The 27,367-nt window shown below is 48.0% G+C and overlaps 1 protein-coding gene and 1 long non-coding RNA gene across 6 annotated transcripts in view; both read right to left on the bottom strand.

The window, feature by feature from the left end:
- Window positions 1–27,367, bottom strand: part of C5H8orf34 (chromosome 5 C8orf34 homolog) — a 603,368-nt gene that overhangs the window by 520,746 nt on the left and 55,255 nt on the right. The window lies entirely within an intron of this gene.
- Window positions 3,221–19,250, bottom strand: LOC134929348 (uncharacterized). Its single transcript, XR_010178497.1, has 2 exons — window positions 18,510–19,250; window positions 3,221–3,474 (listed from the first exon to the last, which is right to left on the bottom strand). It is a non-coding gene; the product is annotated as an uncharacterized LOC134929348 (long non-coding RNA).

The raw sequence follows: 27,367 nt of genomic DNA, 5'->3' as shown, positions 1-27,367 counted from the left end.
TTTTTATCAGGGGCAACCCACGCTTCATTACACACGTCATTTAGTTCTTCTGATTCAGGAAAAACTATAGGTAGTTTTTTCATACCCCACATAATACCCTGTTTAGTGGTACCTGTAGTATCAGCTAAATGTAACGCCTCCTTCATTGCCAAAATCATATAACGTGTGGCCCTACTGGAAAATACGGTTGATTCGTCACCGTCACCACTGGAGTCATCGCCTGTGTCTGGGTCTGTGTCGACCGACTGAGGCAAAGGGCGTTTCACAGCCCCTGACGGTGTTTGAGTCGCCTGGACAGGCACTAATTGATTGTCCGGCCGTCTCATGTCGTCAAACGACTGCTTTAGCGTGTTGACACTATCCCGTAGTTCCATAAATAAAGGCATCCATTCTGGTGTCGACCCCCTAGGAGGTGACATCCCCATATTTGGCAATTGCTCCGCCTCCACACCAATATCGTCCTCATACATGTCGACACACACGTACCGACACACAGCAGACACACAGGGAATGCTCCTAATGAAGACAGGACCCACTAGCCCTTTGGGGAGACAGAGGGAGAGTTTGCCAGCACACACCAAAAGCGCTATATATATATCAGGGATAGCCTTATCATAAGTGCTCCCCTATAGCTGCTTTGTTATATAAAAATATCGCCATAAATTTGCCCCCCCTCTCTGTTTTACCCTGTTTCTGTAGTGCAGTGCAGGGGAGAGACCTGGGAGCCGTCCTGACCAGCGGAGCTGTGAGAGGAAATGGCGCCGTGTGCTGAGGAGATAGGCCCCGCCCCTTTTCCGGCGGGCTCGTCTCCCGCTATTTTGAGAAATCAGGCAGGGGTTAAATATCTCCATATAGCCTCTAGGGCTATATGTGAGGTATTTTTAGCCTTTATAGGTACTATTTTGCCTCCCAGGGCGCCCCCCTCCCAGCGCCCTGCACCCTCAGTGACTGCCGTGTGAAGTGTGCTGAGAGGAAAATGGCGCACAGCTGCAGTGCTGTGCGCTACCTTTAGAAGACTGCAGGAGTCTTCAGCCGCCGATTCTGGACCTCTTCTGTCTTCAGCATCTGCAAGGGGGCCGGCGGCGCGGCTCCGGTGACCATCCAGGCTGTACCTGTGATCGTCCCTCTGGAGCTTGATGTCCAGTAGCCAAGAAGCCAATCCATCCTGCACGCAGGTGAGTTGACTCCTTCTCCCCTCAGTCCCTCGCTGCAGTGATCCTGTTGCCAGCAGGAATCACTGTAACATAAAAAACCTAGCTAAACTTTCTCTAAGCAGCTCTTTAGGAGAGCCACCTAGATTGCACCCTTCTCGGCCGGGCACAAAAATCTAACTGGAGTCTGGAGGAGGGTCATAGGGGGAGGAGCCAGTGCACACCACCTGATCGAAAAAGCTTTACTTTTTGTGCCCTGTCTCCTGCGGAGCCGCTATTCCCCATGGTCCTTTCAGGAACCCCAGCATCCACTAGGACGATAGAGAAATATTAAAACGTATGTAATTTATTTTAAGGAAACACCTGTTTTTTAGATTCTTTATTAGCGCTGTTTTCATGTTCTACACGTTATACATGCCCTCCCCCCCAGTGCCAGATATGCCCCCAGTGCCAGGTATGCATGCCCCCCCAGTGCCAGATATGCCCCCAGTGCCAGGTATACATGCCCCCCCAGTGCCAGATATGCCCCCAGTGCCAGGTATACAAGCCCCACCAGTGCCAGATATGCCCCCAGTGCCAGGTATTTATGAAGCCCCCCCCCCCCCCCTGCTCACCGCTGCTGCTGCCCTGTCTCCTCTGTGTGTGAGGGGAGGAGAGCGCAGCCTGCGCCTCTCCTTCCCCTCAGTCTCCGGCGGGTGCGCGTGAGTTCAACTCAGCGCCAATCCGTGAGCCAATCAAAACTCTGCGAGCTCTGATTGGCTCACGAGCGGCGCTGATTTGAACGAAGACATTGAGGGGCAGGAGAGGCGCAGGCTGCGCTCTCCTCCCCTCACATCAGCGGTAGTGAGCGGCGGCCCGTCGGTGTGGGTACGGCGTACCCACGGCGATATTCTTAAGGGTATGCCATACCCACCCGTACCCGCATACTTGCACCGCTGCTGCATATGCATCTTTGTGAACTTACGACCAATTTAGAGTCATATGCATCTCTGACTTTTCTCTGCGGCCACTGAGTATTTCTGGGTGGCAACAATTTGAACGCAGCAATGAGAAATGTCACGTGGGTATGTGAGTCTGTGGTGGGTGTGTAGCCAGAGATACTTACCTATTCTGAGTCGTGGGTATGCAAAAGAGTATGCCAGATTCATACAGATCTCCTGCACCCAGCATGGACTAGGAGTACGTGCAATGATAATGATGAAGGCTACTGTCTGGGGTGGTATGATCACATAGGTACACTGGCTGTATAGTCACATTATAGTAGCATTCTATTAGCGGACATCGGCAATTGCTTTCACCTTACGTGCAACTCAAAGTCTTCATTTTAGAAACCATTTACAAAAAAAGGGGACAACTTTGAATGGGATCCGGTCTTTAGGTCGACCACTATTGATAGACATGCATTAGGTCGACATGGCCACTAGGTCGACATGCATTTTTTGTTTTTTTTTACTTTTTCATACTTTACGATCCACGTGGACTACGATTGGGAATAGTAACCTGTGCCGAGCGCAGCAGTAGCGGAGTGAGGCACCTTGCCCAAAGCACAGCGAGCGAAGCAAGCCATGCAAGAGAATACGGTGCACTGATTGGGGTTCCCAGTCACTTTCCGAAGAAAACTACACCAACATTTTTTTTAAGAACTCATGTCGACCTTTTTCCATGTCGACCTTGTTCATGTCGACCTAATGACCGTGTCAACCTATTTCAGGTATCGACCTAGTCACTGTCGACCAATAGTGGTTGACCTAATGACTGTCTACGCTATGATCCAGACCCTTTGTGACTAAGGGGGACATTTACTTAGCAGTGATAAAAGTGGAGAAGTGAGCCGGTGGAGAAGTTGCCCATGGCAACCAATCAGCTTTGACGTAACATTTATAATCTGCATACTATAACAGTATACAGAGCAGCTGATTGGTTGACATGGACAACTTCTCCACTGGCTTACTTTTCCACTTTTATCACTGCTTAGTAAATGTCCCCCTTAATTACTAGAAATAATGACAGAATACTTCATCACATCATTTTATATGCCAAACATTTTGAACAAAGCACCTCACATACTCTGAAACAATAAAACATTTATTTACTTTACTTAAGTGAGGTTTCAGTATAATGTCACCTAAAGGCAACAGATATTATCTTTCAGCTTTTCTTATGGTGACGGCATCTGCACGGAACATGTTGTCTTCTCCAATCATGACGGCTCACGCTGATGAGTGCACCTCCCGGCAGCAAGCCACTAACAGTATGATAAGCAAATAGTATCGGCATAACATGTTCTTCACTATACGGATATAGCATTTTCTTGATTTGTTCTCTGCATATATTAAAAGAGGGATTATGGTCCAGAATAGTTGGAAAAGAATAGGAGATCTACTACTGGGGTCAAATATGCTAATGACCATTTAATAACTTAATAATGTATAGAATTAAGGGGGAACTGCAGTATGAACGCCCCATTACATTTCAATTATGCCCCTGCAGTCAGAAATGCAAATGACTTGCACTGTTCTGCATCTCCTGTTGATGTATAGTATGGTGTTTGCATATACTGTAGCATGATTAGTGGTAGCGTTCTTTGTAATAATGGACTGGATGTGGGAGTGCTCTAAGTCATAATGGAGGAGATTTCCATTTGCACCAGTAATATTGTATTGAGCCACATCTGTAGGAGCATTTATATGATTGGGTGTATTGTTCTCTATATCTTTCTAATTTAGCGAGAGGCCAGAGCAGGTAGACCACTACTTCCCCTCACGGCCATTAGACTGCACCTCAACAAGTTGCCAATGAATTTCAGCTGCTGAAGTGCCCTTTAGCCGCAGAAATCTGAACATGCTACGCACCTCAATGTTTGACCATGTCTCCGCTATCTTTCAACTTATGTTGGGACAGTATGGGCGGGTACACACTAAACGATGTTTAAATGCTGGCGGCGAACGACTATATATATATATACATACTGAATGTTATCATTCAACGATAATGTTCAGTGACGTCACCGCCGGCATTCCTGAACATGCAGCTCAGCCCGACATTGGGGGTCATTCTGACCCGATCGCACGCTGCAGTTTATCGCAGCGGTGCGATCAGACCAGAACTGCGTTGCGCCAGCGCATGCCAGGCGGCCGAAGGCCGGCGCTGCGCTACGATCGCCTCTGCCTGATTGATAGGCAGAGGCAGTCGCTGGGGGGAACGGCAGCGTTTGGCTGCCGTTTCGTGAGCGCGGTCCGGAAAATGCAGGCGTGGCTGGGCCGTGCGGGGGGCGGGCTGCAGCGGCTGGGTAACGTCACACACAGCCGCTGTGGGCCGGGGAGCGACGAGTAGTTCCCTGCCAGCACACTAAAGCTGCGCTGGCCAGGAGCTGCTCCTGAAGTGCAAAAGCATCGCCGCTGTGCGATGCTTTTGCACTTCTGCGGGGGATGGGGGGCCGGCACTGACATACGGGGCGGGCTAGCCCTGTGCTGGGCATCCCCCCGCATGTCTATGGTCATGATCGTAGCCCAGGGCTACGATCAACTCGGAATCACCCCCCATTGACGGATTAAGCTGCATGTCAGCTCAATATTGGAGATTGCTGAACGGCGTGCGGGAGCGCGCATCATTCACCAATATGGTCCCCATACACACTGGACGATGTAAGCCTAAAGATAAACGTCATTGTTTATTTTTTGGACTAAAATCGCCTAGTGATATGAAGCGCAGTCTAATGGGCGTGAGGGGAAGCAGTGGTCTGCCTGCTCTGTTGGGCCATTAGGATGAAATAGAGAATATCACACACGTGAGAGGGGATGTAGTTATGTGACCGGCGGTCAGGAGACTGCCGGTCATGCCTACTGAACCCCGTAAGAGGTCTTGTTACCTTAATCATTGAACCACCCTCTTAGATACTATATTAGGAAGATAAGCAATGTGTATTGAAAGCAAGCTCAACAATATACCAAGATATTGCAGCTTTTTATAGGAACGCAGAGATAATATTGTTAATATTTTAGCAACACACACACACACACACACACACATATATATATATATATATATATATATATATATATATATACATATATATATATATATATATAGAGAGAGAGAGAGAGAGAGAGAGAGAGAGAGAGAGAGATCAGAGTATAGAATATATTGTATTGCCGCATCTTCAATAACAAAGTATAAGAAAATTGATAATGTATGTTACCATCTAGACCAGTGGTCTCCAACCCGTAGCTCGCGAGCTACCGGTAGCTCGCCATAGTATTTTTGGTAGCTCACAGAGCGCACGGGCTTGGGCAGTTACTGGCACTCCACCCTTCATTTTTAATATGGTGCCGGCCATCAGCCAATCAGTGCTCGTGGACTGGCAGTGGCGGCACCTGATTGGCTGCCGAACCGCAAGTTTTGATTGGCTCACTTACAGGCACCATATTTTAAATGCTCGCCGCTGCCGGAGACTATGTCACCCTCACCGCAGCCGCTCTCTGGACTTCACAGGAGAGTCGCGTGCTGCCTGGGGGGCTCACCTCCTCCTCTAGGGTTCAGTATCCAGGCTGTGCACTTGAATTATACATTATACATAGGTTACATTATACTGTTCAGGACTAGGGTGTATTTTCTACAGTGCATTTGTTTTATTTATATGGTACATTATCATGCATTTACATATTTATCAATGGGCTCAGGCCACGCACTCTCTAATGGTTAGCCAAGCCTCTGTGTTGGCTGGTTACACCTCTACGCATGGGCTCCTGCCACTGCATCCCTGCATCCCTCATGCTCCAGGCCATCACCGCTCATGTGACTCTTAACCAGGAACACCTATTGCTGCAGAGCTTATTGTAATCCAGAAGGGTATATCTACAGTGGGGCAAAAAAGTATTTGGACAGCTACCGATTGTGCAAATTGACCCACTTAAAAAGATGAGAGAGGTCTGTCATTTCCATTATAGGTACACTTGAACTGTGAGAAACAGAATCTGAAAAAAAAAAACTAGGAAATCACATTGTATGATTTTTAAACAATTTATTTGTAAATTCTTGCGGAAAATAAATATTTGGACAATCAAAAAGTTTAACTCAATACTTTGTAATATAACCTCGGTTGGCAATTACAGAGGTCAAACATTTCCTGTAGTTCTTGACCAGGTTTGCACACACTGTAGCAGGTATTTTGGCCCACTCTTCCATGCAGATCTTCTCTAGATCTGTCATTTTTTTGGAGCTGTCGCCGGGCAACAGACTTTCAACTCCCTCCACAGATTTTCTATTGGGTTGAGGTCTGGAGACTGGCTAGGCCACTCCAGGACCTTGAAATGCTTCTTACGGAGTCACTCCTTAGTTGCCCGGGCAGTGTGTTTGGGGTCATTGTCATGCTAGAAGACCCAGCCACGTTCCATCTTCAATGCTCTTAATGAGGGAAGGAGGTTTTTGTCCAAAATCTCACGATACATGGCCCCACTCATCCTCTCCTTAATACGGATCAGTCGTCCTGTCCCCTTTGCAGAAAAGCAGCCCCAAAGCATAATGTTTCCACCCCCATGCTTCACAGTGGGTATGGTGTTCTTGGGATGCCATTCATCATTCTTCTCCCTCCAAACACGCAAGTGGAGTTTATACCAAAAAGTTCGATTTTGCTCTCATCTGACCACATTACATTCTCCCAATCCTCCTCTGGATCATCCAGATGGTCACTGGCAAACTTTAGATGGGACTGGACATGTGCTTAAGCAGGGGGACCTTTCGGGCGCTGCAGGATTTCAATCCATGATGACTTAGTATGTTACTAATGGTAACCTTTGTGACTGTGGTCCCAGCTCTCTTGAGGTCATTGACCAGGTCCCCCCATGTAGTTCTGGGCTGATTCCTCACCGTTCTCAAGATCTTTGATACCCCACGAGGTGAGATCTTGCATGGAGCCCCAGGTCGAGGGAGCTTGTCAGTGATCTTGTATTTCTTCCATTTTTTTATAATTGCGCCAACAGTTGATCTCTTCTCACCAAGCTGCTTGCTTATTGTCGAGTAGCTCATCCCAGCCTTGTGCAGCTCTACAATTTTGTCCCTGGTGTCCTTAGACAGCTCTCTGGTCTTGGCCATGGTGGAGAGGTAGCAGTCTGACTGTTTGAGGGTGCGGACAGGTGGCTTTTATACAGATAACCAGTTCAAACAGGTGCCATTAATACAGGTAACGAGTGAAGTTAAAGATGAAGCAACAGGTCTGTGAGAGCCAGAAATCTTGCTGCTTGGTAGATGTCCAAATATTTGTTTTCAACAAGAATATACAAGTAAATTGTTTAAAAATCATACAATGTGATTTCCTGTTTTTTTTTTCAGATTCTGTCTCTCACAGTAAAAGTGTACCTATGATGGAAATTACAGACCCCTCTCATCTTTTTAAGTGGGTTAACTTGCACAATCGGTGGCTCTCCAAATACTTTTTTGCCCCACTGTATCTCCTTTACGATGATCACATATTAATTAGATAAAAACCTTCAAGGTCTATTGATGATAAACAATGACCAAGTGTGAGGACTTTTCTTTGGCCAAATTTTCTTAACAGAAAATATTCCACTTCATATAGAACGCTACCAGACTCCGTAGTCAGAATAACACTGCTTTACAAACTCAGCTGAATGCATTTCCTTATGTTAATCAATTATGAAAAGACTGAATAGCCATTAATTACCATAACACCTTACAGGTACATTTGCACACAGCTAATTAAAGCTTCCTTGTAATTGGACTTGTGATTAATGGCCTATGACTAAGTTCCACATTTTATTAAATGCATGGCTGGCCAAAGGATGACTCTAAAAAGCAATATATTTAATGGACTGGATTTGTAAGAAAACGAGAATACGTTTCCTTGTGTTAAAATATTATTAAGAATAACCGTACAGAAAAAGGCTAGTAATCGACAGACCATCTGGAACATAATTTGTTCCACTTGCACATCAAAATGTAAACCCAGAATTAAAATTCCATGAAGAAAAATATAAATTACTCTTTAATCTCTCTGAAGTCTAAGGAATCAACTGGGTTCCATACCAGGGATCCTCACGGTTTATAAGATACAGGGCCACAACTCTGAGTTCAGCCAGCATCCCGCTCTTCCGGCAATCTCAGACGCCAGTATATCCCGCAGCATATGTTTTCCATATGTGGTTCACATTAGTGTTTACATAATTGAAACAGTGGGAAGGGACATGCATTTAGTTGCAAATGCTGTAAATATGGGGAAAAGCATGACATATGGATTATGGGGTTCAGCATGAATGAGCACCGGACCAGATGCCGGCAGTCACAATACTGATGCCGGCAATCACAATACCGATGCCGGCATCCCGATCAGTGAAATCCCAACACCTCCTCTACCCCCTAACCATAACCCTCCCTTCCCGCAGCCCAACCCTAACCTTACCCCTTAGTGCCTAACCTTAACCCTCCCCCTCTAGTGCCTAGACCTAACCTTCCACCAGTGGTGCCTAACACTAAAGCCCCCACCCCCCTCCCGACCCTAACCTGCACCCTATATTTAAGGTCGGGATCCCTGATCCTGTCAGGATATCGGCAACGGCATTCTGACAGGTGACGGGATTCCGGCGTCTCTGTATTCCGACTGCCGGGATCCCAACAGCCGACATCTTAACCATATCCTGGATTACGCATTTCAACAAACTGGGGTAAAACTGTTAAAACCACAAAACACCACCCAAAATGTTATTTTTGTGTCGACCTTTTGACCCTGTCAACCTATTCACTATGTCGACCTTTTGACTGTCGACCCTATACTGTAGACCTAACGACTGTCTAGCTTTATAATGTCTATCGTCTGTATCGGGACCGAATCCAAATTGGACTGTCATCTGACTGGCTTTAGTTATTTTACTTTTTTGCAAAAATTTTGCTAAAAATTAGGTGTATTTTTTGTTTACTATAAATCACTGCAGCAGGCCATAATAAGAATATTTGTATTTTTCATTTCTCCTTGCTTTTACTTATAAGGCTGCTTAAAATTACTTGTAAATCTATGCAACATCTTAAATTATCATATCAGTCATATGACAAATTATGTAGGGAGCAGAGGGGCTTTTAAATGCGTCTATGGGCCACACTAACCTATTTTTACTGTCTCCTCTCCAGGTGAAGCCCCTCTCAGCTCTAGTTACAGCCTTGTGTCCCACCAGAATCAGGACAATTGGGAGGAAGTGGTTAGTAGAAGTAGTGGAGTACCACTTATACCTAGTATAGGCCATACTGGGTGAAGCTATAGATTTTTATTTATTTAAAGAATGCTATTTACTTATATTTATTTATTTATTTATTTATTTATAGTGGGCGAAAAAACAAAAATATTGATAATTAGGATTCGGCCTACTATTCCGAGACACGCATTCATCCCAACTGTGTTGATACATAAAGCTTCCTTGAGGCTCGGATGCTGTGGCAATTTGGTCACAACTGACAGTGGGCATAAGATGGCACTTGATTGACAGTCTGCTGTGATTTGGGAGCGGGGGTGGGGGATGTTTAAGAAAATGAGGGCATGAAGCTGGTAGCTGCGTCTCCAGACTCCAGGCACAGAAACATTGCCTCGACAGCTTAGTTGTGGCGGACATTTTCAGCAATCTTAATGCTGCTCAGATGCGCGATGGCTATCTGATGTTGAGCCAAGGCTTCGTCTTTGTGTAGCAAGGGGCAGTGTACTCGTGCGGTCACTGGCCCTGCTACTAGCCTGCACCTCCCTCCTTACCCGGGATGGCTCGGCGCCATCCCATGGGCCTGGAGGTCGCACTGGCTCCGGGCAGCGCTGGGGACCGGACCTGGTCCGGTCTCCACCTGCCCAGCTGAATGAAAGAGTTCGGCAGTGGGCGTGGGGGCGGCGGTGCATATCCACCGCCGCTCCACGCGGGTGATGGCGGCGGGCCTGCATCCTCCGGGACGCAGACCCCGCCAATTGCCGCGCGGCATTTTGAATTTGGCGCCAGCCGCGAGCCAATCACGGCTCGCGAACTGGTGGCCAATCAGGAGTGGCGGCGGTGAGCCAATCCCGGCTCGCCACGTCATAGCCCCGCCCCCTGGCACTGGTTTGTATTAGCCAGCGCCAGGCGCAAGGGCTCAGTGTCGTCGGCCGGGAGGGAGCAGAGAAGAGCTCCCGAAGACGGAACCAAGAAGACGGCGCCGGAAGTCCTGGAACGGCGGCGGCACGTGCGAAAGAGCTGCTGCACGCCGCCGCCCGCCGGGTGAAGATGTCGGAAGCCCTGGGCCAGCGGTGTGCAACGCAAAAGAGATTGCACAGGCCACCGCTGCCCAGGTGAAGTCTCCAGGAAGCCCGGAGGTGGTGGGAGCCATCCCGCCTCTGGCAAAGACAACGCGGTGGGCGTGGCCGGACCAGGCTTGGTCCAGCCGTTGCCCTTTGGACGGGTAAGTGCAGGTGGTGCCCCCCCTCCCTTTCCCCCTAGACCACCAGGGATTCGGGCACTAGGCCCGTGGGGCATGGCAGGCACTAGGCCTGAGATGCATTAGGCGGGCGCTAGGCCCGGGGGACCAAAGGGGGCATTAGGCCCACCAGGCCTGAGGTGCATTAGGCGGGCACTAGGCCCGTGGGGGGGCAGTTCTAGGCGGTAGCCCCTCTTTCCCCCTAGACCACCAGGGATTCGGGCACTAGGCCCGTGGGGCATGGCAGGCACTAGGCCTGAGATGCATTAGGTGGGCGCTAGGCCCGGGGGACCAAAGGGGGCATTAGGCCCACCAGGCCTGAGGTGCATTAGGCGGGCACTAGGCCCGTGGGGGGGGGGGGGCAGTTCTAGGCGGTAGCCCCTCTTTCCCCCTAGACCACCAGGGATTCGGGCACTAGGCCCGTGGGGCAAAAACAGGCACTAGGCCTGAGCAGCAGAGGGCGTTAGGCCCCCATTATCCCCCCACAGATAGGCAGACATAGGCAAGGGGCATCCAGGGCAAGGAGGCCCAACGCTATGGTGTGTACAGTAAGTCGGCGCTAGGCCGCAGGTTGCTGAAGTCGGCGCTACGCCGCAGGTTGCTGAAGTCGGCGCTACGCCGCAGGTTGCTGAAGTCGGCGTTACGCCGCAGGTTGCTGAAGTCGGCGTTACGCCGCAGGTTGCTGAAATCGGCGCTAGGCCGCAGGTTGCTGAAGTCGGCGTTACGCCGCAGGATGCTGAAGTCGGCGTTACGCCGCAGGTTGCTGAAGTCGGCGCTAGGCCACAGGTTGCTGAAGTCGGCGCTAGGCCGCAGGTTGCTGAAGTCGCGTTACGCCGCAGGTTGCTGAAGTCGGCGTTACGCCGCAGATTGCTGAAGTCGGCACTAGGCCGCAGGTTGCTGAAGTCGGCGCTAGGCCGCAGGTTGCTGAAGTCGGCGCTAGGCCGCAGGTTGCTGAAGTCGGCGGTAGGCCGCAGTTTTCTTAAGGCGGGCGCTAGGCCGCGGTTCGCATTTTCCCCACAGCCAGGCCCCCATCAAAGGTAGGCTGTCGGAAGTACGCGTTGGTGAGTACCACAAGGTTGAAACCATATTACGGTGTCGTGCTATAACCCCTGTATAAGTGTCTTTCCGTCATAAAGCGTAAGCAGCGCCACGTCCAGTGGGCTGTGTTGTGTGTTCTCTTACAGGAGCAAAGAAGAAGGGCCAGTCGTCTGGCGGAAGCCGAGTATATAGCTGGTGAGCATAAAGGTGTTTCATGTGTGTTTGTGGTGTATGTTGCCCCCTCCCCCACCTCCCCTTTGGGCGTTTTCGTTCAGGGTCGCCCCTGGTGCTTCGCACCACTACGGGGGCACCCAGTCTGAGGCCACAAGTGCCAATGATGACCCTTCACTGAGCCCAGTGTAGGCCACCCCTGCGTAGTGTGTCCCCCATTCTTTTCAGCTGAACCAGGAAGTTCTTCTCCGTGTCTGGACGTGTGCCAGTATCGTCTGAGCTACCTTGACGGACTGAAGGTGGAGGACGGGAGGCATGAGGTACGTAGGCCTGGTAAGTGAGCGCTCCGTATTCCGTCCCCAGGGCCCCACCCCCGTGCCTCTTACATTTGGACGCATGCAGCAGATCTGAAAAGCCGTCAATGAGCGTCATTTTACAAAGTGCACCAGTGTATCAGCCCTTACACATATGCACGGATGTACACCAAGCTTGTAGCAGTATTTGCTTAAAGTCATGTGCGATCAGTAAAAGACGCACGCACAGACGCCACTGCGTGTGAATCACGCCCTTCATCTCAGAAAAGGGTCCTACCAGCTGCCTGTAACGTACAACAAACCACCTAAACAGTAAATTATTACTTTAAGGTTATTTTAGACCTTATGGCTGCAACTTGCAGTATTGGGTCCAGAAATACATCTGAACAGGGACTTTTTACATGTTAATCAGAACTAGAAGAAAATTCAATCAACCAGACAATAAATACACCTGCAGCATCAGGGGGTATTTTCCCAGGGATGCAATAAATTTGCCGGCTGTCAGGATCCCGGCGGTCAGGATACAGACTCCGGAATCCCAACAACCGACAATGCCGACAGCCGGAATCCCGGCGCACAAGGGCTATTCCCACTCGTGGGGGACTACGACAACCATACAGGGAGAATAGATCCTGTGGCAAGCGCAGCGAGCCACCACGCCCGCAGCATGGCGAGCACAGTGAGCCTGCAAGGGGACTCGTAGTGTTCGCCTCGCTGCCGGCATTCCGGCGGGCGGGATGTCGCCGTCGGGATCTTGACAGCAGGCATCCAGCCCGCCGGACAATAGTATGTATTCCATTTTCCCACTATAATACTGGTGTGTCATGGAAGCCAGCTGGCAGCCCATCAACAAGGTTCTCAAATTTGACCATACACTGGCAATGAAGCAATATGAAAGGTGAATTTATAATCTAAAAAGATAACAGTTCATTCTATAGAACATTTTCTCCAAAACATATTTATGAATATTCTTAATGGCATTTTTGTAATAATAATAAATGCAATTCTAATAATAATAAAAAAAATAACCAGCTCTGCATCACCCCATTGACTGTTACTCTCACAATTAATTACTTATGAATGTGTAGCACACAGTGCTTGGTTCTTTATTGAAGTGTAAAAAAAACGCATTAAAAAGGTTACAGAACAGTCTACCACCGCTGATTATACGCGTAATGAGCCAATGTGGCTATGATGTATTGAAAATATGAACTGCTGACTACACTAAAATCTAGAATAAGACTTATAAAAAGGAAAAATTATATGACTATCAATAAAAAAAAAAAGGTTTGTGTTTATAACTTCAAGCTGACAAATGAAGAATTAAATCATCTTAGTTATTAAAAAATAAAACATACTCAGCTTATCATCATCCCATCTGCAATTCTCCCCAAGGTGCAGAATTTAAATACATATTACATGGAGCATAAAAAAGCACTTGAGAACTATGAAATATTTATGTTTCCAGTAGGGCAGTAATCTCTCATTTGTGTAAATTGATATAGCAGGCCGAGAAGAGTGTGTCAATACTGTCTATTTTAAGATAAATTATATGTTTTCATTATTGAATGTACACTTTACTAGGCTCGGCCACACTAAACGCATATTTATACTGTATCTTGGAATGACAGTTTAAAGTACCAGTTTATTGATCTCCAGGAATTCATTACATACACTGTTCTAATAATATCTGCTATTATTCAATGACTGTTTTAATTAAGAAGATGACTACTACTCAGTCACAATCTAAAAAAAGGCTCCAGTAACTTGAATAGCTGGTTGTGAAATGTCTATAAACCTGTTATATTTATAGAATGAAGAATTGTGTGTGTACAATACGATATATGCTTGACAAAAGGGTCAACTCTTCAAATCATCTATATATTATAAAATCAACTGTTTATAAAAAAAATGATGTCATCATGTTGGAATGTAATGACAGTTGGAGTGTCTTCAAACCCCTCCCACCTGTTCCAGAGATGCACAGGAGAGGGAGCAATTATAGCGAGAGATAGTGGGAGAGGGAGTAGAGGAGAAAAGTATTGAGGAGGGGAAGAGAGAGAAACAGGGGATTGGAAGAGAGAGAGAGAGAGAGAGAGAGAGAGAGAAGGTGAGAGTGAGTGAGTGAGTGTAGGGGGAAGTTGGAAAGAAAGGGGGTGGAGACAGTGAGGAAAAATAAATAAATAAAAGCCAGATGATGTTGGGTATGACAGCTAGTGTTTAAGAACTATTAGTGCCCCTTTATTAAAGCAATTAAAAAGATAAAAACAAAAAGATAAACCCCAACACTGGAGAAAGACTAGCAGGCAGGCATTCCACACAGCAAATACCCCACAGCAATTTATATAACAGCTGAAGTCTAAAAATGTGGTATAATGTCCAAGTTATCAAAGTATTACTCTTTAAATATTACCTGTACTTAAATACTATATATATATTTGGAACTTTAAACTGTACACTCATCTTAAACTTTCCTACAGAAGGTTCTTTCCCTATCTCAACTGGAGATAGCGCAGAAACCACACATTTTCCTCTAAACTATATATACAGTATATAAGTTAACCACTAAGAATAAAAACACAGACAACAGTGCTGACGTTTACATTTTTGTCAAATTTATTATTGACAAATAATACTTTTAAATTTCAGTTTTGAAATGGTAGCGCACAGGACCATTAAACACACACACACACACACACACACACACACAAACACACACACACACACACACACAGAACCAAACACTCCAGGTGATGTAACCATTACCCATCCAGTCAGAGCCGGTCATAGGCATAGGCAAACTAGGCAATTGCCTAGGGCATTTGATATGCCTAGGGGCATCAGCAGCTTCTGCTGATTAAAATGATATGCGGCATGCCTATATTCTGTGTGTAGCATTTCTTATGCAGATACAGCCACAGTCTCACACAACATATAGGCATGCTGCATATCATTTTAATCACCAGAAGCAGCTTGTGCATCCTAGCCACATAGCAAAGCAGATAAGATGTATTTTCATAAAAAAAAGGTGCCCGACGTTAGCATTGAGGCAAGATTTATGAGGACACATCTGTATCCAAGCAGAGGTCACAGTGTTAGTGGCAGTGTGAGTGCTGTGTACATGTGAGTAGGTTGGTTGTGCAGTAGTGTTCAGAATATGTGTAAGGAGCATTATGTGTGTCATGTAAAAATGCATTAATAATGTGCAACATATGTGTAAGGGGCACTATGTGTGGCATTAATAATGTGCGGCATATGTGTAACAGGGTACTACTGTATGTGTGTCATTATGTGTATAGGGGCACTAATAATGTGCAGCAAATGTGTATGGGGCACTATGTGTGTCATTATGTGTATAAGGGCATTAATAATGTGCGGCATATATGTAAGGGACATTATGTGTAAAAGGGCATTAATAAAGGTTGTCATAATGTGTAAGGCGCATTATGTTTATAAGGACATGAATAATGTGTCTCATATGTGTAAGGGGCATTACTGTGTAGAATTAGGTGTATAAATGCATTACTAATGTGTGGCATTATGTGTATAAGGTGCTCTACTATGTGGCGTTGCGTATAGAAAGGGCACTACTGTGTCGTCTAATATGAATAAAGAGCAATAGGGTGTGATGTAATGTGAATAAGGGGCTCTACTGTGAGGAGTAATGTTTATAAGGTAAAGTAATACTACTGTGGGATGTAATATGAATTATGGACACTATTGCATGATCAAATGTGAATAAAGTTGCAGTACTGTGTGGTGTAATTGGAATTGGGGTTACTATTGTGTGGCCATGCCCCTTGCCAGCAAAACACACACCCCTTTTTGGGCCGTGTGCCAAATGTGCGAACTGTTCCTATTTAAAATATAGGGCAGGCCTGGCCAACCTGTGGCTCTCCAGCTGTTGTGAAACTACATGTCCCAGCATGCCCTGCCACAGTTTTACTACTGGGGAGTGGTAAAACTGTGGCAAGGCATGCTGGGATGTGTAGTTTCACAACAGCTGGAGAGCCACAGGTTGGCCAGGCCTGATATAGGGGGTACAAACACCAAAATAAGGACTGCTATGGGTGAGGGGTGATGGTGCTGGGAAAGAGGTGCAAGGTCAGAAGCGGAACCAGCGGTGGTGCTAGGGGGCACCAGTCAAAATCTTGCCTAGGGCATCATATTGGTTAGGGCCGGCTCTGCATCCAGGGCAATTGGTTTACGACATACGCCCATGCAAGGAGAGAGCGCCCACTAAGCCTAAAACGTAACAAACAAACTACCGTTCTTTATCACAATACATACACTAACAAACCATCCAGAAAAAGAGTGGAAGGATGGGAAAACTGGAGCAAAAAGACAGGCATTCTGCCTCACACCACTATTAACTACAAAACGCCTGAATTTGCTACTATTGGCTCGTAAAAATTAAGCTGACTGCCTTAAAGGGGAAACTACCAGCACATTATTAAAGCGGCAACACTGAGATCATGTGGAGAAACTTGGGAAAGTTGGAGACACTGGACCTAGGGGGTCATTCCGAGTTGTACGCTCGCTAGCAGATTTTAGCAGCATTGCACACGCTAGGCCGCCGCCCTCTGGGAGTGTATCTTAGTTTAGCAGAATAGCGAACGAAAGATTAGCAGAATTGCGAATAGAAAATTCTTAGCAGTTTCTGAGTAGCTCCAGACCTACTCACAGATTGCGATCAGCTCAGGCCGTTTCGTTCCTGGTTTGACGCCACAAACACGCCCTGCGTTCGGCCAGCCACTCCCCCAGTTTCTCCAGACAGACCCGCGTTTTTTCCTGAAACGCCTGCATTTTTCCGCACACTCCCAAAAAACGGCCAGTTTCCGACCAGAAACACCCACTTCCTGTCAAATCACACTCCGAACACTACAACGATGAAAATTATTCGTTCGGACGTGAGTAAATCTACTAAGTTTTGTGTTACAATACTTAGCGCATGCGCACTGCGTACCATGTGCATGCGCATTTTAGCCTTAATCGCTCCGTTGTGAAAATCGGCAACGAGCGATCAACTTGGAATGACCCCCCTTATTTAGCTTCAGTTGCAGTTTTGCTAAAATAGCAAAGCTGCAAATGGCTGCGATCGCATGCTGGGGGCAGCCCAGTACAGGGCAAGGCCGCCCAGCATACGAATGCCCACCAAGGATGCGATTGCATCGATGATTTGTGGAAGCCACCTGCCTACACAGCCAGGCTGCGAAGGCAGGCACAGGGCGGGCATTTTCTGGGTCACGCAGCCGCCCAGTATCTGTCCCCATTTTCATCGCCACACCCAATGCCGAGTCGGCACCCCCGAAGTGCCGCGTCGATGCTCCATCCTGCCCCGCGAGTGCCTCTGCCTGTCAATCAGGCAGAGGCGTCTGCATAACTGAGATGCGTGTGCACACTACAGCGGCCCCCGGGAGAATATGAATGCATCTCAGATGCGTCCCAATCGTAATCAGGCCCATAGATCACTAGATGCACTGTTAATAAGTGTGCTTTTGGAATAAAAGACATATGTTCTTTATTTCCACTAGTACAAGGGACTATATAGTCAAAATCTTATGAAAAGTTAGTGCATATCTCAAGGTGTTAGGTAGCTTGCGATACAGATTCGATCCCGATGCGTGCTCCCGTGGGGGTTGGAATCGTAAGGCTAGATAGACTGTGCAGGCAAGTCAATCTTGACTATCTAGTGTACTATCTAGTTAGTACAAAGTATAGTCAAAATCGGCACTTAGTCAAAATCGTACATAGACAAAATCTCAAGCACAGATAGTTAAAATCTGTACTATCTGTGCTATCTGGGCTCTGGGGGAGTTCAAGGGAAATTGCATAGTCAAAATCGAACATAGCATGTGGGGATAAGAAGATATTCACAGCAAAAAGTGCCTTTACATTGAGAATCGCTGGGAGAAATCATTACATGAATTTAATTTTAAATTTTACATTTCTATTGGAGGTGGAGTGAAACGAAATCAGCACCAGATAATGATTTTGTATAAATATCTTTTGAATGTCTCTGATCCAGTGGTGTAACCACAGACCATCCCACTCAGCGGCTGTGACCGCAATTCTGACCACTGTGAAGGCAGCCACACCGCCGCCATCTTACCGATCGGAGCGGTTGCGTGTGAGATCACACAGCTGCCTCGAAAATGGCACCGCCCCGCCCCCATTTGTAGCGACCCACCCCTGCAACGCTGCGTTGCCGCCCCACGACTGCCACTGCCTGTCAATCAGGTAGAGGTGTTTGCAGCCAATCCTATGCAATCGCATTTGCCGGGCTGCAAATGTGCAGGTTGGGACCTGCGCATGCACATTGGTTCCTGGTAAGGTAAATTGCACCATTGCAATGCGATCTGAATGAAGCCCAAAGTCCCAATCATGCTATCTTTATTCTTACTTGGCTTATCAAGGTGTAGATGGTCTATTTGACTTCCCCTAGAGGTGATGCTGGGAGAATCTGCTCAAGTCAAAGCATCGTGCACGGCACAGGGGGCAAGTGGTGTTATTCTGCAGCCATTGTGTCAAGTGTGGTATGTGGAAAACATGCTGGCAGGATGACACTGCTACTTCCTCCCCACTCTCAAGCTGTGAGAGGCAGATTCTACAGGACTCTACTGCTCCTCCTTCTCGATAGGTGCATCTCCTGTAGGTTGGAAGGCGGGCAATAATGGCTCTACGGATGCTGTCCAGTGTCATGTGTTCTAGGCCCTGTGCAATGACTGCATACTGGCTGACACTCGGCCTATTTGTTGCTCCTCCTGATGATGGTCCTGCTGCTGTTGGTCCTGCTGATGTTGGTCCTGCTGGTATTGGTCTTGCTGGTATTGGGCCGTCTGAAGATGGTCCTCCTGCAGATGGGGAACCTGTTGATGGTCGGAGGCGTCCTGATCTCAGCCATGTGATGTTCCGATCTGATCCTTCATTTCCAATTAGCTGGGCAAATTCCCTGCGGCTCATTGCAGCTGATGACAAAGTGCACAAGTGAAAGATAAGTGAAAGATAATTAAAAAAAAAAACTGAAAGAAAAAGCACAGATGAGATTGTGCGCTGGTCTCCGGTCACTGGTGAATCGCTGGCAGTAAACACGGGTGTACAAACTTGTTCTCTCTCTGGAGGCCTTTCTCATGCGTCAGCAACTGCTTCTACTCAAGAAATGCCAGTGATATTGCCGTGCAGTGGGGTTTTATACCTGGCCATGTGGCCTGCGGGCGGCAGTTGGTGGTGGCAGTTGGTCATGGCTGAACTTCCCATCAGCTCCCTGCCCCATACCCCACATCACCTTCCCACTGATATTACAGTTACACATTTGTGAAATCAGTGGTAAATGACATGTTAGTGCTCAGGAGTCACCACACCAATAACAGGGTGGTTTGGGGCATCTGCTGAAACCATCTCATTCTGCTGCTGGGCCCAGTGATTTCATCTTTCATTGCTGCTGCCATCGCTGCTTCTCCTTTGGTGGTCTCAGTGGTGACAGCTTCCATACATGGAGAGCAAATATACAAATAGATGGATGGATGGATGGATGGATGGATGGATGGATGGATGGATGGATGGATGGATGGATAGAGCAAAAGTTTAGTCAAATATACATGTTAGCAGATGCAGATCCTAACAGTTATTCATCAGTGGAACAGCAGTATCTGTATGAGAATATAAAGACGGGGCACACAACAGTGTTGTACGATCACAATACATTTAATAAACAATAGAAAGGAACATACATTACAAAAACAACTTGCATATCACAAATTACCTGTGGTGTGATTCAGGTTATTGCGTAAACCCAATAGTTTACATACTAACCTGATGGTGAGGGAACTGCACATGCGCAGGACCCATTCTGCACCCATTCTAATCACAGCAGGACAGCAGGACACATTCTGCACCCATTGTAAGTAACCACAGCAGGACACATTCTGCACCCATTGTAACCACAGCAGGACACATTCTGCACCCATTCTAATCACAGCAGGACACATTCTGCACCCATTGTAACCACAGCAGGACACATTCTGCACCCATCGTAACCACAGCAGGACACATTCTGCACCCATTCTAATCACAGCAGGACACATTCTGCACCCATCGTAACCACAGCAGGACACATTCTGCACCCATTCTAATCACAGCAGGACACATTCTGCACCCATTGTAACCACAGCAGGACACATTCTGCACCCATTGTAACCACAGCAGGAAACATTCTGCACCCATCGTAACCACAGCAGGACACATTCTGCACCCATTGTAACCACAGCAGGACACATTCTGCACCCATTGTAACCACAGCAGGACACATTCTGCACCCATTCTAATCACAGCAGGACACATTCTGCACCCATCGTAACCACAGCAGGACACATTCTGCACCCATTGTAACCACAGCAGGACACATTCTGCACCCATTGTAATCACAGCAGGACACATTCTGCACCCATTCTAATCACAGCAGGACACATTCTGCACCCATTGTAACCACAGCAGGACACATTCTGCACCCATCGTAACCATAGCAGGACACATTCTGCACCCATCGTAACCACAGCAGGACACATTCTGCACCCATTGTAACCACAGCAGGACACATTCTGCACCCATTCTAATCACAGCAGGACACATTCTGCCCCCATTCTAATCACAGCAGGACACATTCTGCACCCATTGTAACCACAGCAGGACACATTCTGCACCCATTCTAATCACAGCAGGACACATTCTGCACCCATTGTAACCACAGCAGGACACATTCTGCACCCATCGTAACCACAGCAGGACACATTCTGCACCCATCGTAACCACAGCAGGACACATTCTGCACCCATTCTAATCACAGCAGGACACATTCTGCACCCACTGTAACCACAGCAGGACACATTCTGCACCCATTGTAACCACAGCAGGACACATTCTGCACCCATCGTAACCACAGCAGGACACATTCTGCACCCATTGTAATCACAGCAGGACACATTCTGCACCCATTGTAACCACAGCAGGACACATTCTGCACCCATCGTAACCACAGCAGGACACATTCTGCACTCATTGTAACCACAGCAGGACACATTCTGCACCCATCGTAACCACAATCGTATTGATTTATTGTGATTAACCTTTGCATAACCAAATAAGCTAGTTTATCTCTAAAATACAGATATGGACAAAAATAAGACACGGACAACAACTGCGTAAGTTTAAAAGGTCACTAGGTATTTATTAAGTGGGATGACCCTTCTGGTAAGGGATGGCAAGGAAAACGCTTGATGACCAGCTCCTGCCAATTGATGTTATAACAATAATGGCGGCAACTTAAACACCCCAACTTCTATAATATGAGGCGACTAAAACGCCTCATCCGGCCAAAGGCATAGCCTGCATTGAGAAGGCAACACCACCCCTCACTATGGCAGCATGACCATTTCCCAGAGAAAATGCCCTTCGTCCCCCCCCATATGGGCAGAACTCACTAGCTGTCCTTGGAAAGGGTAGGTGCCCCTCAAAGACCACTTATGCCCCATGTTGCCGCTGTCAAAAGCGCATTCCCGCCTGAAGTAGAATTGAAATTGAAAGCCAAATACTAGCCAAATCAGAGAGCAGCAAAAATAAAAAAAAAGGGGAGGGTAGGCGGGCTTTCCAGGCACTCAAAAGGAAGTGCTGGTGATGTTACTGACTATATATACCCCTCTTATGATACCTCCCCTAACTATCCTGATAGGCTAAACTAAAACACAACCAAAACCCCTCAAGGGGGAGATAATCTACCTAGCAAACAGTTCTCTTCTTTCTTTAACGTCCTTGAGGATGCTGGGACTCCGTAAGGACCATGGGGAATAGACGGGCTCCGCAGGAGATAGGGCACTTTAAGAAAGCTTTGGACTCTGGGTGTGCACTGGCTCTTCCCTCTATGCCCCTCCTCCAGACCTCAGTTTTACACTGTGCCCAGAGCAGGATGGGTGCACTGCAGAGAGCTCTCCTGAGTTCTCTGCCTAAAAGCATTTTTGTTTGGATTTTTTCTCTACTTTTTCACAGGGAGCACTGCTGGAAACAGGCTCCCTGCATCGAGGGACTGAGGAGAGAGGAGCAGACCTTCTTGTCTAAGATAGGCTCTGCTTCCTCGGCTACTGGACACCATTAGCTCCAGAGGGGGTGAACGCAGGTTCTTACTGGGCGTCCACCCCCGGAGCCGCGCCGCCGTTCTCCTCACAGAGCTAGAAGAACAGAAGACAGAAGTCGTCATGCGGCAGAAGCCTTCAGCTTCACGGAGGTAACGCACAGCACTGCAGCTGTGCGTCATTGCTCCCATACACCTCACACACTCCGGTCACTGTAAGGGTGCAGGGCGCAGGGGGGGGCGCCCTGGGCAGCAATATAAACACCTCTTATGGCAAAAGACAATATACATGTACAGGTGGGCACTGTACATGTATATAAAAGAGCCCCCGCCATAATTTTGTAAGTTTGAGCGGGACAGAAGCCCGCCGCCGAGGGGGTGGGGCTTCTCCCTCAGCACTTACCAGCGCCATTTTCTCTCCACAGCACCGCTGAGAGGAAGCTCGCCGGACTCTCCCCTGCTTACACACGGTGAAGGGGTGTTTAAAAGAGGGGGGGGGCACATAATTGGCGGATAACATATTATACAGCGCTGCTGGGGAAAAACATTTTGTGTAGGTCTCCAGGATCATTGCGCTGGGGTGTGTGCTGGCATACTCTCTCTCTCTCTGTCTCTCCAAAGGGCCTTGACAGGGATACTGGATCTCTGTGTGTGTGAAGTGTGTCGGTACGCGTGTCGACATGTTTGACGAGGAAGGCTCGCTTAATGTGGAGGGGGAGTGCTTGAATGTCATGTCGACGTCGGCAACGCCGACACCGGAATGGGTGGATATGCTGAATGTCTTGAATGCAAATGTTAATCTATTGCATAAAAGGTTAGACAAGGCAGAAGCTAGGGATCAGTCAGGTAGCCAGTCCATGCCTGTCCCTGTGGCGCCAGGCCCTTCGGGGTCTCAGAAGCGCACCATATCCCAGATCGATGACACAGATACCGACACAGATACTGACTCTAGTGTCGACTATGAAGATGCAAAATTACAGCCGAAGGTGGCAAAAGGTATTCGGTACATGATTATTGCCATTAAAGAGGTTTTGCATATTACTGAAGAACCCCCGGTCCCTGACACGAGGGTACACATGTATAAAGGGAAAAAGCCTGAAGTCACCTTTCCATTCTCATTGAACTAAGTGAATTGTGCAAAAAGGCTTGGGAATCTCCGGATAGGAGACCACAAGTTCCCAAAAGGATTCTTATGGCGTATCCTTTTCCACAAACTGATAGGATACGCTGGGAATCTTCGCCTAAAGTAGACAAGGCGCTGACACGCTTGTCCAAAAAGGTGGCACTGCCTTCTCAGGATACGGCTTCCCTCAAGGAACCTGCTGACCGCAGGCAGGAAATTACCTTGAAGCACATTTACACTCATTCAGGTACTATTGCTAGACCGGCTATGGCGTCGGCCTGGGTTTGTAGTGCGGTTGTGGCATGGGCAGATTCCTTATCTACGGAGATTGACACCTTAGATAGGGATGCTATTCAAATGACCATAGAGCATATCAGAGATGCTGCCTTGTATATGAGAGATGCTCAGAGAGACATTTGTTTATTAAGCTCCAGAATAAATGCTATGTCTATTTCTGCTAGGCGGCTCTTGTGGACCCGACAGTGGACGGGAGATGCCGATTCAAAGCGGCATATGGAGTCCTTGCCTTACAAAGGGGAGGAGTTGTTTGGAGACGGCCTCTCGGACCTTGTCTCTACGGCTACGGCTGGTAAGTCGAATTTCTTACCTTATGTCCCCCCGCAGCATACAAAAAAGGCACCTCATTATCAAATGCAGTCCTTTCGTTCCAATAAAAACAAAAAGGTACAGGGATCGTCCTTTGTTGCCAGAGGGAAAGGTAGGGGAAAGAAGCTGCACACAGCTAGTTCCCAAGAGCAAAAGTCCTCCCCTGCCTCTGCAAAGTCCACCGCATGACGCTGGGGCTTCCCGGGGGGAGGCAGATCTAGTGTGGGCTCGTCTTCAGTTTTTCAGCCATGTCTGGGTTCACTCGCAGGTGGATCCCTGGGCATTAGAGATTGTTTCTCAGGGATACAGGCTGGAATTCGAAGACTTGCCTCCTTGCCGGTTTTTCAAATCGGCTCTGCCGGCTTCCCAGTCAGAGAGGGAGCTAGTGTTGGCGGCAATCCAAAAATTGTATATTCAACAGGTGATTGTCACAGTTCCTCATCTCCAGCAAGGAGAGGGATATTACTCGACCCTGTTTGTGGTTCCGAAACCGGACGGTTCGGTCAGACCCATTTTCAACCTAAAATCTCTGAACCTATACTTGAAGAGGTTCAAGTTCAAGATGGAATCACTGAGGGCGGTCATCGCCAGCCTGGAGGGGGGGATTGGATGGTGTCCCTGGACATAAAGGATGCATACCTTCATGTTCCGATATTCCCCCCTCATCAGGCGTTCCTGAGATTTGCAGTGCAGGACTGTCACTACCAATTTCAGACGTTGCCGTTTGGGCTTTCCACGGCCCGAGGATTTTCACCAAGGTAATGGTGGAAATGATGGTGCTCCTGCGCAGGCAGGGGGTCACAATTATCCCATACTTGGACGATCTCCTCATAAAGGCGAGATCTCGGGAGAAGTTGCTGGACAGTGTGTCTCTGTCCATGAAGACGTTGCAGATACACAGCTGGATTCTCAATATACCGAAGTCCCAGCTAGTCCCTACAACGCGTCTGACCTTTTTGGGCCTGATTCTAGACACAGACCAGAAAAAGGTTTTTCTTCCGATCGAAAAGGCTCAGGAGCTCATAGCCATGGTCAGGAACCTCTTAAAACCAAAAAAGGTTTCAGTGCATCATTGCACGCGGGTCCTGGGGAAGATGGTGGCTTCATACGAGGCCATCCCTTTCGGCAGGTTCCATGCGAGGACCTTTCAATGAGACCTCTTGAACAAGTGGTCCGGGTCCCATTTACGAATGCATCAAAGGATCACCCTGTCTCCCAGGACCAGGGTATCTCTCCTGTGGTGGCTGAACAGTGCTCACCTGCTAGAGGGTCGCAGGTTCGGCATTCAGGACTGGGTCTTGGTGACCACAGACGCAAGCCTCCGAGGCTGGGGAGCAGTAACACTGGGAAGAAATTTCCAAGGTCTCTGGTCAAACCTAGAGACTTGTCTCCACATCAACGTCCTGGAGTTGAGGGCCATATACAACGCCCTGTGTCAAGCGGAGGAATTGCTTCGGAGAAAACCGGTTCTGATTCAGTCGGACAACGTCACGGCAGTGGCTCATATAAACCGGCAAGGCGGAACAAGGAGCAGAGTAGCCATAGCAGAAGCGACCAGGATTCTACGCTGGGCGGAAGGCCATGTAAGCGCACTATCAGCAGTGTTCATCCCGGGGGTGGACAACTGGGAGGCGGACTTCCTCAGCAGGCACGACCTGCATCCGGGAGAGTGGGGACTTCATCAAGAAGTCTTCACACAGATCACGGATCGATGGGGACTGCCTCAAATCGACATGATGGCATCCCGTCTCAACAAAAAGCTAAAGCGGTATTGCGCCAGGTCAAGGGACCCTCAGGCGGTAGCGGTAGACGCTCTGGTGACACCTTGGGTGTTCAGATCGGTCTATGTGTTTCCTCCTCTTCCTCTCATACCCAAAGTGTTGAGAATAATAAGAATGAGCAGGGTCAGAACAATCCTCATTGTTCCAGATTGGCCACGGAGGACTTGGTATCCGGAGCTGCAAGAGTTGCTCACAGAAGATCCGTGGCCTCTTCCTCTAAGGCAGGACCTGCTGCGGCAGGGGCCCTGTCTGTTCCAAGACTTACCGCGGCTGCGTTTGACGGCATGGCGGTTGAATGCCGGATCCTAGCGGAAAAAGGAATTCCGGAGGAAGTCATTCCTACCCTGATCAAGGCTAGGAAAGACGTGACGTTAAAACATTATCACAGTATATAGCGGAAATATGTTTCTTGGTGTGAGGCCAGAGCTGCTCCTACGGAGGAGTTCCATTTGGGCCGTCTGCTTCACTTCCTTCAAACAGGAGTGACTTTGGGCCTAAAATTAGGGTCCATAAAGGTCCAAATGTCGGCCTTATCCATTTTCTTTCAAAGAGAATTAGCCTCTCTTCCTGAAGTACAGACTTTTGTGAAGGGGGTGCTGCATATTCAGCCTCCCTTTGTGCCTCCAGTGGCGCCTTGGGATCTTAACGTGGTGTTACGTTTCCTCAAGTCACCTTGGTTTGTACCACTCAAAACTGTGGAGTTGAAATACCTCACGTGGAAAGTGGTCATGTTGTTGGCATTAGCTTCGGCTAGACGTGTTTCAGAATTGGCGGCTTTATAACATAAAAGCCCATACTTGGTTTTTCACGTGGATAGGGCAGAGTTGAGGACTCGTCCTCAATTTCTGCCAAAGGTGGTCTCATCTTTTCATATGAACCAACCTATTGTCGTGCCTGTGGCTACACGGGACTTGGAGGATTCCGAGTCCCTGGATGTGGTCAGGGCTTTGAAGATTTATGTGACCAGAACGGCTAGAATCAGGAAGACTGAAGCTCTGTTTGTACTGTATGCGGCCAACAAGGTTGGCGCTCCTGCTTCAAAGCAGACTATTGCTCGCTGGATCTGTAACACGATTCAGCAGGCGCATTCTACGGCAGGATTGCCGTTACCGAAATCGGTTAAGGCCCATTCCACTAGGAAAGTGGGCTCTTCTTGGGCGGCTGCCCGAGGGGTCTCGGCATTACAGTTGTGCCGAGCAGCTACTTGGTCGGGGTCTAACACCTTTGCAAAGTTCTATAAGTTTGATACCCTGGCTGAGGAGGACCTCCTGTTTACTCAATCGGTGCTGCAGAGTCATCCGCACTCTCCCGCCCGTTTGGGAGCTTTGGTATAATCCCCATGGTCCTTACGGAGTCCCAGCATCCTCAAGGACGTTAGAGAAAATAAGATTTTACTTACCGGTAAATCTATTTCTCGTAGTCCGTAGAGAATGCTGGGCGCCCATCCCAAGTGCGGACTTCTTCTGCAAGACTTGTATATAGTTATTGCTTACATAAGGGTTATGTTATAGTTTTTCAGTGGAACCGTGGCTATGTTGTTGTTCATACTGTTAACTGGGTAGTTTATCACAAGTTATACGGTGTGATTGGTGTGGCTGGTATGGATCTCGCCCTTAGATTTACAAAAATCC

Source organism: Pseudophryne corroboree, chromosome 5 (genome assembly GCF_028390025.1).
Source record: "Pseudophryne corroboree isolate aPseCor3 chromosome 5, aPseCor3.hap2, whole genome shotgun sequence".
In the NCBI taxonomy this organism is placed as follows: Eukaryota; Metazoa; Chordata; class Amphibia; order Anura; family Myobatrachidae; genus Pseudophryne; species Pseudophryne corroboree.
This window is presented reverse-complemented; position numbering and strand designations above follow the sequence as displayed.